At 38.8% G+C, this 14532-nt stretch overlaps 2 long non-coding RNA genes across 2 annotated transcripts in view; one reads left to right on the top strand and one right to left on the bottom strand.

Annotated features, from left to right (window-relative positions):
* LOC127666369 (uncharacterized) overlaps positions 1-1802 on the bottom strand; it is a 5530-nt gene extending 3728 nt beyond the window's left edge. The window contains exon 1 of the long non-coding RNA XR_007973594.1: positions 1626-1802. This is a non-coding gene — a long non-coding RNA (uncharacterized LOC127666369). The remainder of the gene's footprint in view (positions 1-1625) is intronic.
* On the top strand, positions 1023-12651 carry LOC127666370 (uncharacterized). The gene is made up of 3 exons (XR_007973595.1): positions 1023-1131; positions 10870-10989; positions 12104-12651. It is a non-coding gene; the product is annotated as an uncharacterized LOC127666370 (long non-coding RNA).
* The last annotated feature ends 1881 nt before the right edge of the window (positions 12652-14532 follow it).

Below are 14532 nucleotides of genomic sequence, written 5' to 3'. Positions count from 1 at the left end.
ACTTTTGTAATAAGCACGCTGATGGCTGTAACATTTTGTATCCCCACCAACTTCCTAGCCAGCATGTGATGTCATGTTTTGGAATATCATCAAGATAATGTTTAGTGATAATGTGTCATGACTGTTTACACTTTAAATTCCATCATAATATGTGGTCCCCACCATCTTTTAGAGGCTTATCCGCCTTCTCTGTATCGTCTTTGGTGAGGTATACGTTCAAATTTCTCATCGCAATCTATAATTCATCTTCTTATGATCATCACAGACTTTACTTGTTATGTTGGCTGCCATATTAGACTGGGACTTTTAAAAATTACTTTATTTTATATGTCTTGCCTTTATGTATGTATGTATGTATGTATGTATGTATGTATGTATGTATGTACGTATGTATGTGTATGCTCCATCTGCTGCTTCATAGTTAAAAAATCCAGAAGAGGGCATCAGAATTGGAGTTATAGACAGTTGTTAGCTACTATGTGGGTGCTAGGAATCAAACCTAGGTCCTCTGGTAGAAGATTCAGTGCTTTTAACACTTGAGCCATCTCTCCATTCTCAACTGTGAGCTTTTTAAGGATAAATATTGTTACATTCCCAATTAGTTTTACAACCCAGTGCTTGGCATGCATTATAATTAAAAAGTGTTGAATACTTGTGAAACAGACCACCCTTTCCCTCTTTCTCAAAGGATGATCTTTATGCCAGATACACAGAAACTTTTGGGAGTGTGTTAGTAATGTAAAAATCACAACTTCACACCCTAAACAAGAATCTCCATTTGAATAAGACCTCAATGTGTTGTATGCCCTCCGTGGATTTTAGAATTCATTTAGCCTGCTTGAACCTGTCTCTTGACACTCTCAGTCAAGTGTGTTAGGAAGCAAAGTACATTTGTAGGACAGACTAATCTGGAAAGTTCTGTTTTAAGCAGATACAGGAAGGGCCTCAACACCCCACCCAGAAAGTAAAAACGGCAAGTAAGAAAGAAAACATCTTTTTTTTTAGAAGCTTGTGAAAAAGAACTCGAGAACATGAGAACTGAACATTCTGCAGTAGAAACCAGCCTACAGACTCAAAACAAATTATAGATGTTGATTTTCAAAATGAAGTCCTGTTCAGAAGTGAGAACAAGTAAGCGTTCTGTGTGCATTGCTTTGCCTGAATATAAAAATACACACTAGCGTCTACAGGTTGGCCAGCTTCTGACTCTATAGGATAGACAAAGATCCTATTTTTGCATTACACAGCCTACAAATGGAGTGTGTGTGCGGGGGCGGGGGGGAGCTGAATAAAGGCTGTAACCTGACAGCTTAATAATGTCATAGACATACTTAATGATGTCATAGATGCAGAGCATTTGGAAATCCGTGTAACTCTAAGTTCCTTGAAGGCAAAGCTTGTTTCTTACTTTACTAGAATCTTCATTCCCTAAAAACTGCCTGGAGGGTTATGAAGAAGCACCAATTCACTGCATTCTTACAGGTTTTTAACCAAATAAGAAATGGGGGAGTCAGATCAGGAAGATTATTAATATCAGTAGTAAAAATGATTGGCAAGCATGGCTCGGGCCCAAAGACAAAATCTCATCATTTACTTTTTAAATCCTGCTTCACTTTGGGACTTACCTGCAGATAGAGTTCATGCGTCAGACCTTCAAGGGTGCCTGCCAGCTGGCTACAGGCTTTGATGGCAGCCACAGGCAGAGAGACAGGATTACAATATCTTGACCTTTAATGCATTTTTTTTTCTTGAAGTTTATGTGGTCAAAGGGGCAAGAGACCTGTCTCTCACAGACAGCTAAATATCCTCTTTCTGGAGGGCGTGCCTGCACAGAGGGAGGTCAGACAAAGATCCTATTTTGTGGTTGAGGTAAAGCCATGAGGAAATCAAAAAGATGGTTTCCTGTTTCTTTGAGTTTATAATAAGAATGAGCAGTAAGTTACACTAATAACTGGGTGGAATAAAATTAAAAGTGTGCTTCCTTGGGGAAAATCAAAGAAATAGGATTTGTGATTTTTCTTCTAGCCAGACTAAAGAGAGAAAATTCTAATTAGAGATAGCCATTTCTAAGGGTGTGGTGTATTTTGTAAAGTTGTTTCTATTTCTCTTAGTGCATATATATTGATTGTGCACACTAAGTGGTTTCATTGTTCTGTTCTGATACAAGTCTATGATATATTTTAATCACATTTACCCTCTGATTCTCTTCCCAACTGGTCCCTCTACTTCTATCGAGTCTTTTTTTGGATTTGTTTGTTGTGGTGAACTCAGCAAGTTTCAACAGTGTTACTTACAAGAGAACTGGTGGAAAGGTTGTTTACAGGAGCATAGATGCCTTACCAATGGCTAGAACATTTAAGAAATTGCCTCTCCCTTTCCAGAGGCATGAACTGCTTATAGGTCCTCAGGCAATTCTTGTACTCCTCCCTACTCCGTGATGGATTTTGACAGGCCCAATCTTTTGGAAGTACTGTGCAGGTACTCACATTGGCGTTGAGTTTAAGAGTGCAATGATATGTGCCCACAAGATGATTTGGTGGGCGGGTTGCCTGTCACATGGCTTGATGACCTGAGATTAATCCCTGGGACCCATAAAGTAGAAAGAACGAACTGACTTCCACAATTTGTCCTCTGACCTCCATATATATGCTATGGAGCACATATCCCCTTCCCCTCAATAAAGAGAATAAAATCGAGTTTTTCAAAAAACCCTTCAATGGTCATATAGCACCCAGAAGTCTGCATCCCACAATGCCCTACCACTTACTCCGGGGCTTGATTTTTTTCCCCCTCTTCTGAAAGTTGGAATGACTGAGGCATCCACAGTTGAGTACTCAGTCACATGCTCTGAAGACTTTGACCCGTTAGGGGTCCCTGCAGTTACTCCTGTGAGTATGGCCCACACTGGCCATATCAGAAATGCAAACATGGAGATTTGAATTCGATCCCTAGAACCCATGTAAAGCAGCATTGAGATACAGTGGTGCACACCTGCATTCTCTGCTCTCGGCAGGAAGGAATAGGGGGATCCCAGGGGGCTTGCTGGCCATCTGGTCGAGTCAAATCATTGAGCTCTAGGTTTGGTGAGAAGCCTTGTCTCAAAAATTAAAGTAGGGAGTAAATAAGGAAAACAACTGACATCTGTCTTTGTTTCACATGCATGTACACATTCAAGAACATATATACACACACAAAAATATGTAGTTAATATGCCTATATAACAATAACTATCATTTAATTTAATAATTTGTTTAATAAATTATTAAATTAATTTATTTAAATTAATTAAAATAATATGAAGAGACACCATGACCAAGGCAACTCTTATAAAGATAAACATTTAATTGGGGTTGGCTTACAGTTTAGAGTTTCATCATAGCAGGAAGCATAACAGCATGCAGGAGGACATGCTGCTGGAGAAGGAGCTGAGAGTTCTGCGTCTTGATCTGAAGGCAACCAGGAGAGACTGGCATCCTCAGGCGGCTGGAAGGAAGCGCTCTCTGGCAAGGGGTGGGGCCTAAGCTCTAGGAGGCCTCAAAACTCACCTACACATTTTCTCCAACAAGGCCATACCTACTCCAACAAGGCCACACCTAGTCCAACAAGGAGGTCACACCTCCCAATAGTGTCACTTTCTCATGGACCAAGCATATTCAAACCACCACACCCTATGAAGCATCAAAGGAGCCCGGTTGTTCTGGGCTTTGTAGTTGTACAAGAGCTAAGAGTGATGTGGTGCCTAAGAGCTGTCTGATGAAGCTGACAGGACTGTTTGTTGAGTCCTGTAAGATCAATAATATTTGCAATTGCTTTATCAGCAGCGTGCATCAGTGGAGGAAAGGAGTCATTGCCAAGACTGTGTATGGCACTGCATAGCATTGGCAGCTTGCTTGTGGAAGGAAAGGGCAGATCATAAGACAGCCATTAGGTAGGTATGCTTAGGAGGAGGTGAATGGGCAGCTAAATGGGAGATGTGTGATCCAAATAAGAGGGGCTGGAGACAAAACAAATGACACAGAACCATTTGCCAAGAGCTCAGGCCAATAACATGTGAGTGTGGGGCCCTAACATACTTCCTGCCTAGACCCAGCTGCAGACTAGAAAGGACTGAAGTCTGAAGATGAAGCCACTCCAGGCTTTTCTAGAGAGGAGTATTGTGGAATGAGAGAAGGTAGATGCCTCATGTCACAGTCCTGGGTGAAACGCCGTTCACAGGCATAACTGACAGCTTGTACCACACTTCTCCTTCCCCCCAGTGAGCAGGAATATGCTAGAAAAACAAATAAAATTGGATTAGCAATAATGCCAAAGAAGGAGAGTCTGGGGCATGGTGAACTGCTGAATCAAGTTTATGGTTAAGGGAAGGCCCATCTCCCATAAGCTAAAAATGAACTTCTGTGGTCTCAGGAAAATCAGAGGGTGGCCCATTTGATAAGCCGCATATGTCTTATGAGTGCTCAATTTTACCCTTGGTTTGCTGACAACTCTAAAAATTCTGGTCTTGTGGTATATGGTTCCATGGAAATCCAAACAACTTTCAAACAGACACAACCACAAAATCTGCTTGTTTTGTTTTGTAGTATACTTAGTCTGTGCTGTAATTTTTTTGAGCATTTCAGAAACTCTGACAAACAATATTATCAAAAATGTAGCATGTCTATACATAGTCACACATAGATACACAGACAAACATTTTCATGGATGCATATGTGTATTTAGTTCAAAAAGTGAAAACTAAAAATTTTTAATGGTTGCCCCTTGATGGAAACAAATAGTGTAGAATAAGCAATAAAGAAAATGAGTCTTGCTAGATCTGGTGCTGCATGCTTTTAATCCCAGCATTGGGCAGAGCATAGAGGCAGAGGAAACAGAGGCAACAGAGGCAGGGAGAGGCAGGGGAGGCAGGAGGCAGGAGAGGCAGGGGGAAGGGGGTAGGAGGTAGGGGACAGAGAGAAGGAGCAGGGGCAGGAAAGGCAGTAGGCAGGAGGCAGAAGAATCAAAGGCAGGCATATTTCTGCTAACTCAAAGCTAGCTTAGACTACAAAGCAAGTTCCAGGATAATCAGGGCTACATAGAAATACTATCTCAAAAACCGAAGAAGAAAAGAAGTCTTTTAAAAACTGTATCTTGTAGAATTTGACGTTGGGATCACGGGAATTCTTTGCACAGTCAGGTAATAACAATACTTTATAAATAATCTTTAAAATTAAAAAAGCTGAAATAATCTCAAATTCATGTTGCATTGATGGCATAGTCAGATAAAATAATTATTTCTAATTATTTTAATCAGTATAATATATTATAAGAAAAATGAAGTGGAAAGATATTTTAGTTTACATTTTTCAGAGTAAAACTAATACTTTGGAAAAGATACATGAAGACATAAGGAGATGGTTCAGTCGCTGTTGTGTTTGCTGTACAAACAGGAGGTTCTGAATTCAGTCCTCTAGAATCCATACTAAAAGCCAAGTGCAAAGACAGTATCCTTTAATCTTAGCATGGGGGAGGCAGAGACAGGAAGATCCTGGGCTTGCTGGCCAATGAGAGATTTAGTCTGAACACAAGGATGTAGTGAAACCAAGGAAGATATTAACATTAACCTCTGGCTGCTAAACACATAAATACATTTTTTTTTGTTTTTTGTTTTTGTTTTTTGCTTTTAAATTTTATGTATTTAATCTATGAGTGCTCTGCTGTATATACATCCACAGGCCAGAAGAGGGCATCAGATTTCCTTATAGATGGTTGTGAACCACCATGTGGTTGCTGGGAATTGAACTCAGGACCTCAGGAAGAGGAGCCAGTGCTTTTATTCTTTGAGCCATCTTACCAGTCCAGCACATACGTACATGCACACTCACACACGCACACACACACACACACACACACACACACACATACAAATGTGCATACATACTTCAGAACATGTATGCAGGTATACACCACCCCATGCATTACCTCCAAAATAAATGTGGATGGCAAATGAAGAATATAAGGAGCAGCAAGGCTGTGTGCACATGGTTGGTTGAAAACAAAGCCTTTCTGTGCCACAAAAAAAATAAATCATAAACTGAAGATTTTAGATAAGAACCTGAAGTTCAATTCTGAATCGAAAGTAGACTCATAAATTCATGACTTTTCCTTTCTAAAAACTCTTTCCTAGATTTGTCTACTGAATCAAAACAAACTTAACGGAAAGGACATGAGCATTTCTCTTATATCATTTTGATAAGGGCCTTTAATTAATTTTTATCAAATGTGAAACAACAGGGTATCCATGAAACAAGACAATAGAACCAAGCAAAACATCATAAGGACTAGTTTTAATATATATGTAATTATAACCTCAAAAAGACAACAGTAAACCTAACGCAGGCAAGATGTATCTGGAGAAAGAACATTAAAATCACTTCTGAATTTGGTGACATATATCATCAACTCAAATGTCTCAAAGAAAACAAGCACAATGAAAACTAGGGTGATTCCAGGTTCTGGTTATTATGAATAAAGCCACTAAGAACTTTGTTGAGCAAGTATCCTTGTGGTAGGATAGGCTATCCTTCAGGTATATGCCCCAAAATAAATAGCTGGGTTTTGGGTAGATTTTCTGAGAAATCATTGTATTGATTTGCATAGTGGCTGTACAAGTTTGCATTCCCATCAGCAATAGAAGTTTCCTTTCTTCCACATCCTTGCCAGAAAGAGCTGCCACTTGTGCTACTGGTCTTTACCCTTTGGACAGGACAAAGATGGAATCTCAAAGTAGTTTTGATTTGCATTTCCCTGGTGGCTAAGGATGTTGAACATTGCTTTTTTTAAAATTTTTATTTATTTTATTTTTTATTAATTTTTTTTCACAGCCCAGGCGTTACTCCCCTCCTGGTATGTCCTCCCATGGTTTTTCATCCCATTCCTCCCTCCCCCTGTCTCCAAGATGATTTTACTATATCCCTCATCCCACCCACCAGGCCTCGCCACTCCCTGGGGCCTCAAGTCTCTAGAGGGTTAGGATCTTTTTCTCTCACTGAGGCCAGACCAGGCAGTCCTCTGCTATATATGTATCTGGGACCTCAGACCAGCTGTGTATGCTGCCTGGATGGTGGCTCACTGTCTGAGAGATCTTAGGGGTCCCTGTTAATTGAGGGTCACCCTCCTCCTCAGCTTTTATTAAAGTGTTTCCTAGCCATTTGAGATTCCTATATTGAAAATTCTCTATGTGGAGCTGTTCCCCATTTTTAAATTGGGTTATTTGGTTTGTTGAAGTCTACTCTGTTGAGTTTTTTCCCAGTTGGTTTTCTTTTTTTATTAAACTAATAAAATTTATTTTAAAATATATAGCTCAGCATTGACATTTTTTTAGTCATCAAAGTAATTTTTAATAGTTAAATGCCTCTTAAATATACATGCTATCTTCAGAAGCTAAAAGTAATATGCACTCAACCAGTTTTTAAAATCTATTTGGAACATTAAACATGATAAAAGTAGAAAAACATCTCTTATGAAGTCCTCTATGAAAGGAATTTGTGACAAGTTCCTGATTAGACAGAAACCGTTCCATCTCCAAGGGAGAATATGCAATGTAACTGTGGCTTTGTAGAATGAATGGGGTAGTGTTTCTTCTGTTTCTATTTTGTGGAATAGTTTGAAGAGTATTGATATTAGCTCTTCTTTGAAGGTCTGATAGAATTCTGCACTAAACCTGTTTGGTCCTTGGTTTCTTTTTGGTTGGGAGACTTTTAATGGCTGCTTCTATTTCTTTAGGGGTTATGGGACAATTGATCCTGGTTTAACTTTGGTATTTGGTTTCTATTTAGAAAATTGTCCATTTCATCCAGTGGGCCTTCCCGTCCCAGTCATTGAGCTGGAATTCCAGACCTGTGTTAGCCATAATCCCCTCCACTTAGGGTGGAACACTCTGACCAAGATAAAGTTCATTGTCCCTTCAGACCTACAAATTCCTGAATTAAGCAGGTGACCTGCCCAGCCACCAGAGCAGTGGAGCCAACACCCGCTGAGCAGTCAGACCAGTTCTCCTGAACAGACCTTGGAATTTGGGGGAGGCGGTCTTGCCTGAAACTTTAAATTCTGAATCTTCCATTAAACCTTGGGGTCTTGATCAGCAATTGTTGTCTTGGTGTTGTTCTTGCCTTCCCAGACATCCCCAGCTTCCCTTCCAGGTAACCGGTTCAATGTAACTGCGGGCTGTCATAATCCAACTTTTACAGTTTTGTTGAATATAGGCATTTATAGTAGGATCTGATGATTTTTTGGATTTCCTCAGTTTTGGTTGTTATATCTCCCTTTTCATTTCTGATTTTGTTAATTTGGATACTGTCTCTGTGCCCTCTGATTAGTCTGACTAAGGGTGTATCTATCCTGTTGATTCAAAGAATTTGGCCCTGTTTTTGTTGATTCTTTGTATAGGTCTTTTTGTTTCTGCTTGGTTGATTTCAGCCTTGACTTTGATTATGTCCTGCTGTCTACTCCTCTTAGGTATATTTGCTTCTTTTTGTTCTAGAGCTTTCAGGGGTGCTGTCAAGTGGCTAGTGTATGTTCTCTCCAGATTCTCTTTGGAGGCACTCAGAGCTATGAGTTTTCCTCTTAGCACTGCTTTCATTGTATCTCATAAGTTTGGGTATGTTGTACCTTCATTTTCATTAAATTCTAAAAAGTCTTTAATTTCTTTATTTCTTCCTTGACCAAGTTATCACTGAGTAGAACGTTGTTCAGCTTCCATGTGTATGTGGGCTTTCCTTTGTTTTTGTTGTTATTGAAGAACAGGCTTAGTCCATGGTGACTTGTTAGGATGCGTGGGATTATTTCAATGTTCTTGTATCTTTTGAAGCCTGTTTTGTGACAGATTATAACATCAATTTTGGCAAAGCACCATGAGATACTGAGAAGAAGGTATATTCTTTTGTTTTAGGATGAAATGTCCTATAGATATGTTAAATCCATTTGGTTTATAACTTCTGTTAGTTTCACTGTGCCTGTGTTTACTTTCAGTTTCCATGATCTGTCCATTGATGAGAGTGGGGAGTTGAGGTCTCCCACTGTTTTTTTGTGAGGTGCAATGTATGCTTTGAGCTTTAGTAAAATTTCTTTTATGAATGTGGGTGCCCTTGCATTTGGAGCATAGATGTTCAGAATTGAGAGTTCTACTTGTTGTTAGATTTTTCCTTTGATGAGTTTGAAGTATCCTTTCTTATCCTTTTTTGCAACTTTTGGTTCAAAGTTGATTTTATTTAATATTAGAATGACTATTCCAGCTTGTTTCTTGGGACCATTTGCTTGGAAAATTGTTTTCCAGCCCTTTACTCTGAGGTAGTGTCTGTCTTTGACATTGAGGTGTGTTTCCTGTGTGCAACGAATTGCTGGGTCCTGTTTATGTATCCAGTCTGTTAGTCTATGTCTTCTTATTGGGGAACTGAATTTATTGATGTTAAGAGATATGAAGGAAAAGGGATTGTTGCGTTCTGTTATTTTTGATGCTATTTTTATGTTTGTGTGGCTGTCTTCATTTGGGTTTGTTGAAAGAAGATTACTTTCTTGCTTTTTCTAGGGTGTGGTTTCCCTCCTTGTGTTGGCATTTTCCATCTATTATCCTTTTTAGGGCTAGGTTTGTGCAGAGATATTTTGTATATTTGGTTTTTGCATGGAATAGCTTGGTTTCTTCATCTATGGTAATTGAGAGCTTTGCTGGGTATAGTAGGTTGGGCTGGCATTTGTATTCTCTTAGGGTCTGTTTGAGATCTGCCCAGGATCTTCTAGCTTTTATAGTCTCTGGTGAGAAGTCTGGTGTAATTCTGATAGGTCTACCTTTTTATGTTACTTAATATTTTTCTCTTGCTGCTTTTAATATTCTTTCTTTGTTTGTACATTTGGCATTTTGACTATTACATGATGGGAGGAGTTTCTTTTCCTAGTCCAATCTATTTGGAGTTCTGTAAGCTTCTTGTATTTTTATGGGCATCACTTTCTTTAGAGTAAGAAAGTTTTCTTCTATAATTTTGTTGAAGATATTTACTGGCCCTTTAACTTGGGAATCTTTATTCTCTTCTATACCTATTATCCTTAGGTTTGGTCTTTTCATTCTGTCCTGGATTTCCCGGAGGCTTTGGGTTAGAAGCTTTTTGCAATTTTGCATTTTCTTTGACTGTTGTATCAATGTTTTCTATGGTATCTTCTGTACCTGAGATTCTGTCTTCTATCTCTTGTATTCTGTTGGTGATGCTTGCATCTATGACTCCTGATCTCTCTTCTAGGATTTCCATCTCCAGAGTTGTCTCCTTTTTTAATTTCTTTATTATTTCTATCTCTATTTTTAGATACTGGATGGTTTTGTTCAATTCTTTCAACTATTTGGTTGTTTTTCCTGTAATTCTTTAATGGATTTTTGTGTTTCCTCTTTAAGGGCTTCTAGCTGTTTACTTGTATTCTTCTGTATTTCTTTAAGGGAGTTACTTATGTCCTTTTTAAAGTTCTCTATCACCACCATGAGATGTGATTTTTAAATCACAGTCTTTCTTTTCTGGTATGTTGGGGTATCTAGGGCTCGCTGTGTTGAGAGAACTGGGTTCTGATGATGCCAAGACCATCTGGTTATCTGTGGTGTTAGCTAGTCTTGCTGTCTCTGACTGTGGCTTGTTCCTCCTGCAAACCTGTTGTCAGTACTCATGGGAGACCAATTCCCTCCAGGATGAATTTGGGTATGGATAGCTGTGGCACAAGGTCAGCTCCAGGGTGCAGATGGAAACCTAAAGGATTCTGTCCCAGGCTGTTCCTTGGTTCCTGTGTCCTGCTGGTTCTGGGAGGTCCCTCTTGGGCCAGTAATTTGAACCAAAGTGATGGTCTTATCTGTGCTCACAGGTATGTTGGCACTCCTGGGAAACCAGCTCTCTCCAGCGGTATTTGAGTATGCAGTGCTGTGATACAAGATCAGCTCACTGTGATACAAGTGCAGAACGAAACCAGAAGAATCTTCTTGAGGTTTTTATAAGTTTTGGATATTAGTCCTCAATTGGATATAGTGTTGGTAAAAATTGTTTCCCATTCTGTAGGCTTCTGTTTTGTTCTATTGATTTTTTTTTGTTTTTGTTTTGGGTTTTTTTTTTGCTTTTGTTGTTGTTGCTTTTTTGTTTGTTTTGTTTTGTTTTTTGGGTTTTTTTTTTTTTTGGCTTATAAAAGCTTTTACAGATTCAGAAGTTCCCATTTAGTGGTTGTTGATTTTAGTGCCAGTGACAGTTGTCTCCTGTGCCAATACATTTCAATCTATTCTCCACTGTCTCTTCTATTAGGTTCAGTGTATCTGGATGAATGTTGAGGTCTTTGATCAACTTGGACTTGAGTTTTGTATAGGGTAATGAATGTGAATCTATTTGCACTCTTCTACAGGTAGACTTCCAGTTAAATAGGCACCATTTGTTGAAGATTCTTTCTTAGATGTCCCTCAACTGAAGTACATTTATAAATGTACTCATTTATAAGTGGCTATTGGCTATTAAGTAAATGATAATCATGCTATAACTCACAGACCCAGAAAGGCTAAGTAACAAAGAGGAAGTACAGATCTCCCTGGGAAAGAGAAACAGAAGAGACTTTTGTGGGTGGGCTGGTGGTGGGTGGGAGTTGAAAGAGGAGTGAACCAGTGACAGGGAGGGATACGGGGAGCAAGTATGAGAAGAGACAACTGAAACTGGAGGGCATGTGGGGGGTAATGTAGAAGCAGTATAGTAAAGACTCCCGGGATTCTGTAGGGTGATCCTAGTGAGGACTCCTAGTAAGGGAGGATACAGAGCCTGAACTGGCCATCTTTTGTAACCAGGCAACTTCCAATGATGGGACAGAGACATCAACCCAGCCATAAAACCTTCAACCTACTATCTATCCTGCCTGCAAGATGTGTGGGGAAGGGGAGGCTCAGAAATTGTGGGAATGACTAACCAATGACTGATCTAATTTGAGGGCCATTCTTCAAAAGGAATACCATGCCCAACACTACCTGAATGACCAGTAATTGGAGACTGGATAGCCTAGAGAACTAGGATAGGAAAATAAGAACACTAATAAAATGAATCCTAATGATTTTCTGCTACATTCATAGATCAGTGCCTAGCCCAGTCATCATCAGAGAGACTTCCTCAAGCATCTGGGAAGATGGGAGCAGATGTAGAGACCCACAACCAAACACTGGGTGCAGAGAGAGCCAAAATTGGAGATCTTCATCTGGTTCAACCCCTTAGAGCTTGAAGAACCCCAGAGAAGAGGCAAAAGAAGAATTGTAGGAACCAGAGGGGTTAAGAAGACCAGGAGAACACAGCCCACAGAATCAACTAAGCAGGACTCATAGAGACTGAAGCACCAGTCAAGGAGCCTGCGTGGGTGTGTGTGGGGGGGTCCGGTCTATATATGCTATAGTTGTTAGCTTGGTGTTTTTGTGGTACTCATAACAGTGGGAGTGGGAAGTCTCTGATTCTCTCACCTACCCTTTGGACCCTTTTTCTCCTACTTGGTTGCCTCACCCAGTCCTGATATAAGGGTTTGTGTATAGACTTATTGTAACTTGTTATGGTGTGGTTGGTTGATGTCCATGATAGGCTTGATCTTTTCTGAAGAGAAACTGAGGAAGAATGGATATGAGGGAAGGGAAGATGAGGGGTTACTTGGGAGGAGTGGAGGGAGGAAGGAAAACTGTAGTTGGGATGTATTATATAAGAGAAGAGTAAAAAAGAATAGAAAATAAACTGAAGAGTAATTCAATTTTTTGAATTGCCTTTTATATTGTGATTGAAGGCACAATAAAATTTTAATAAAGCACTCCCAGCCAACAACAACACCAGCAGCCAACCAAACAAACAAATGAAAAAAAAAATAAAAGGAAATGAAAAGTATATATGACTAGAACATGGTCAAATTACCAAAAACCAAATATAAAATGAAAATCTTTTTAAAACACAGGAAAAAATACTTGCAGCTTGAAAAGTATTCCTTAAAGAAAGTAACACCAGAGAGAAAGTAGGTCCTAGCAAAAGAATGAAGAGTATTGGGAACAGAAATATATGGCTAAATATAAAAGACATTTGAAATTCTATTTTTTATGTTTTTGAAATGAGTGGAAAGAAAAAGTAGCATTGTGATATGGGAATTTCAGAATGTAATGTAAAATATACAACAACAGTAGCTAAAGAAGGACACATGGTAAGTGGAAGCATTATGTACATGCCAACTATGGTACATTAAAGATAAACGTGAGCTCCTGGGCGCAGTCAGTAAGTGCTTGAAGAACTGTAGCTAAAAAACCAAAAAGGATAAAAATGAAATATTACTTAAGTATCAAAGAGGAAATTAAGAAAGAAGAGACAGACAAAAAGTATAAGATAAATAAAAATTCGATTAGGATATCGAATCTAAGCCCAGCCTTATAACTCATTTCTTAAAATGAAAAGGGAGTACAAGTCTCAATTAATTACCAATTGACTTTTTTAGAAATTGTCACACTGGGAAACAATCAAAGCTTTATTATATATTTGGTTCAGAAGAGCTATGGCTTAAATGTACAGATCCAAGGGAAAAGAAGGATATAAAAAGATACACCACACAATTATCAATCATAATGAAAGTGGGATGTCTATATTAACATCAGCACAACTTGAGAGACAGAATTTTATCAGCCAGAGATATTTCATAATAATTCCAGCATTAGTTTTGTATGAAAAAATTTGATTCTAAATGTATATGGTGAAAGAAGATCTTAAAACACATATAACAGAATAAGATACAGGGGAAAATTTATCATGCCACAATTAAAACTTCAATTGAGAACCTCTGTAGAGACAACACTTCAGTGGAAGAGACAAGAGGGTCTATACATTAACTCACACATTTTAAAATTAAATATGCCTATATCCTATAACAAAAATTCTTTTCTTAGACATTTACTAAAAATCAATGAAAACATGTATAGTAGTTTTTGTTGCAGTTTATGAATAACATAAAATTCTATCAAAACGAAAGTGAGCTTAAAAATCTTGCTACACTCACACATGACCACTCTACAGCACAAAGGAGTGTATCCCCACTGCCTACAACTATGTGGATGTAGTTCCAAAATATTTTGCAATGTGGAAGAATTGTAGACACAAAGATGGTAATTTTATTTGTAGAAGTTCTAAAATAGGAAAACTGAATCAGAAAAGCAATTTTAAGATACTGGATATGTGTATGTGTGTGGTAAGGCTGATGTGAAGATTCCTAATGGGATTTTCTCAGAGAGGACTATGATGGTGGTAGTGGTGGTGGTGGTGATGATGATGATGATGATGATATAATGTGAATATACCACATGGCAAGTCTTATATTGCATTCTGGTTCAAAGAGGCCTTGCCTCAAGGTGACTTGGTATGTATTAAGGAATCATAGGCAAGTCTTTGTCCTATGAAGTAATAGTTGTAAGGGTGGAAGTTTATTTAAAGGACTCTGGAAATAGAGAAGAAGGGCCTGGCCTTTGTGTGAGTAAGTCTAATCACAAATAGG

Source organism: Apodemus sylvaticus, chromosome 15, assembly GCF_947179515.1.
Source record: "Apodemus sylvaticus chromosome 15, mApoSyl1.1, whole genome shotgun sequence".
Classification (NCBI taxonomy): domain Eukaryota; kingdom Metazoa; phylum Chordata; class Mammalia; order Rodentia; family Muridae; genus Apodemus; species Apodemus sylvaticus.
Note: the sequence above shows the minus strand (reverse complement) of the source record. Positions and strands in the feature narration are given on the sequence as shown.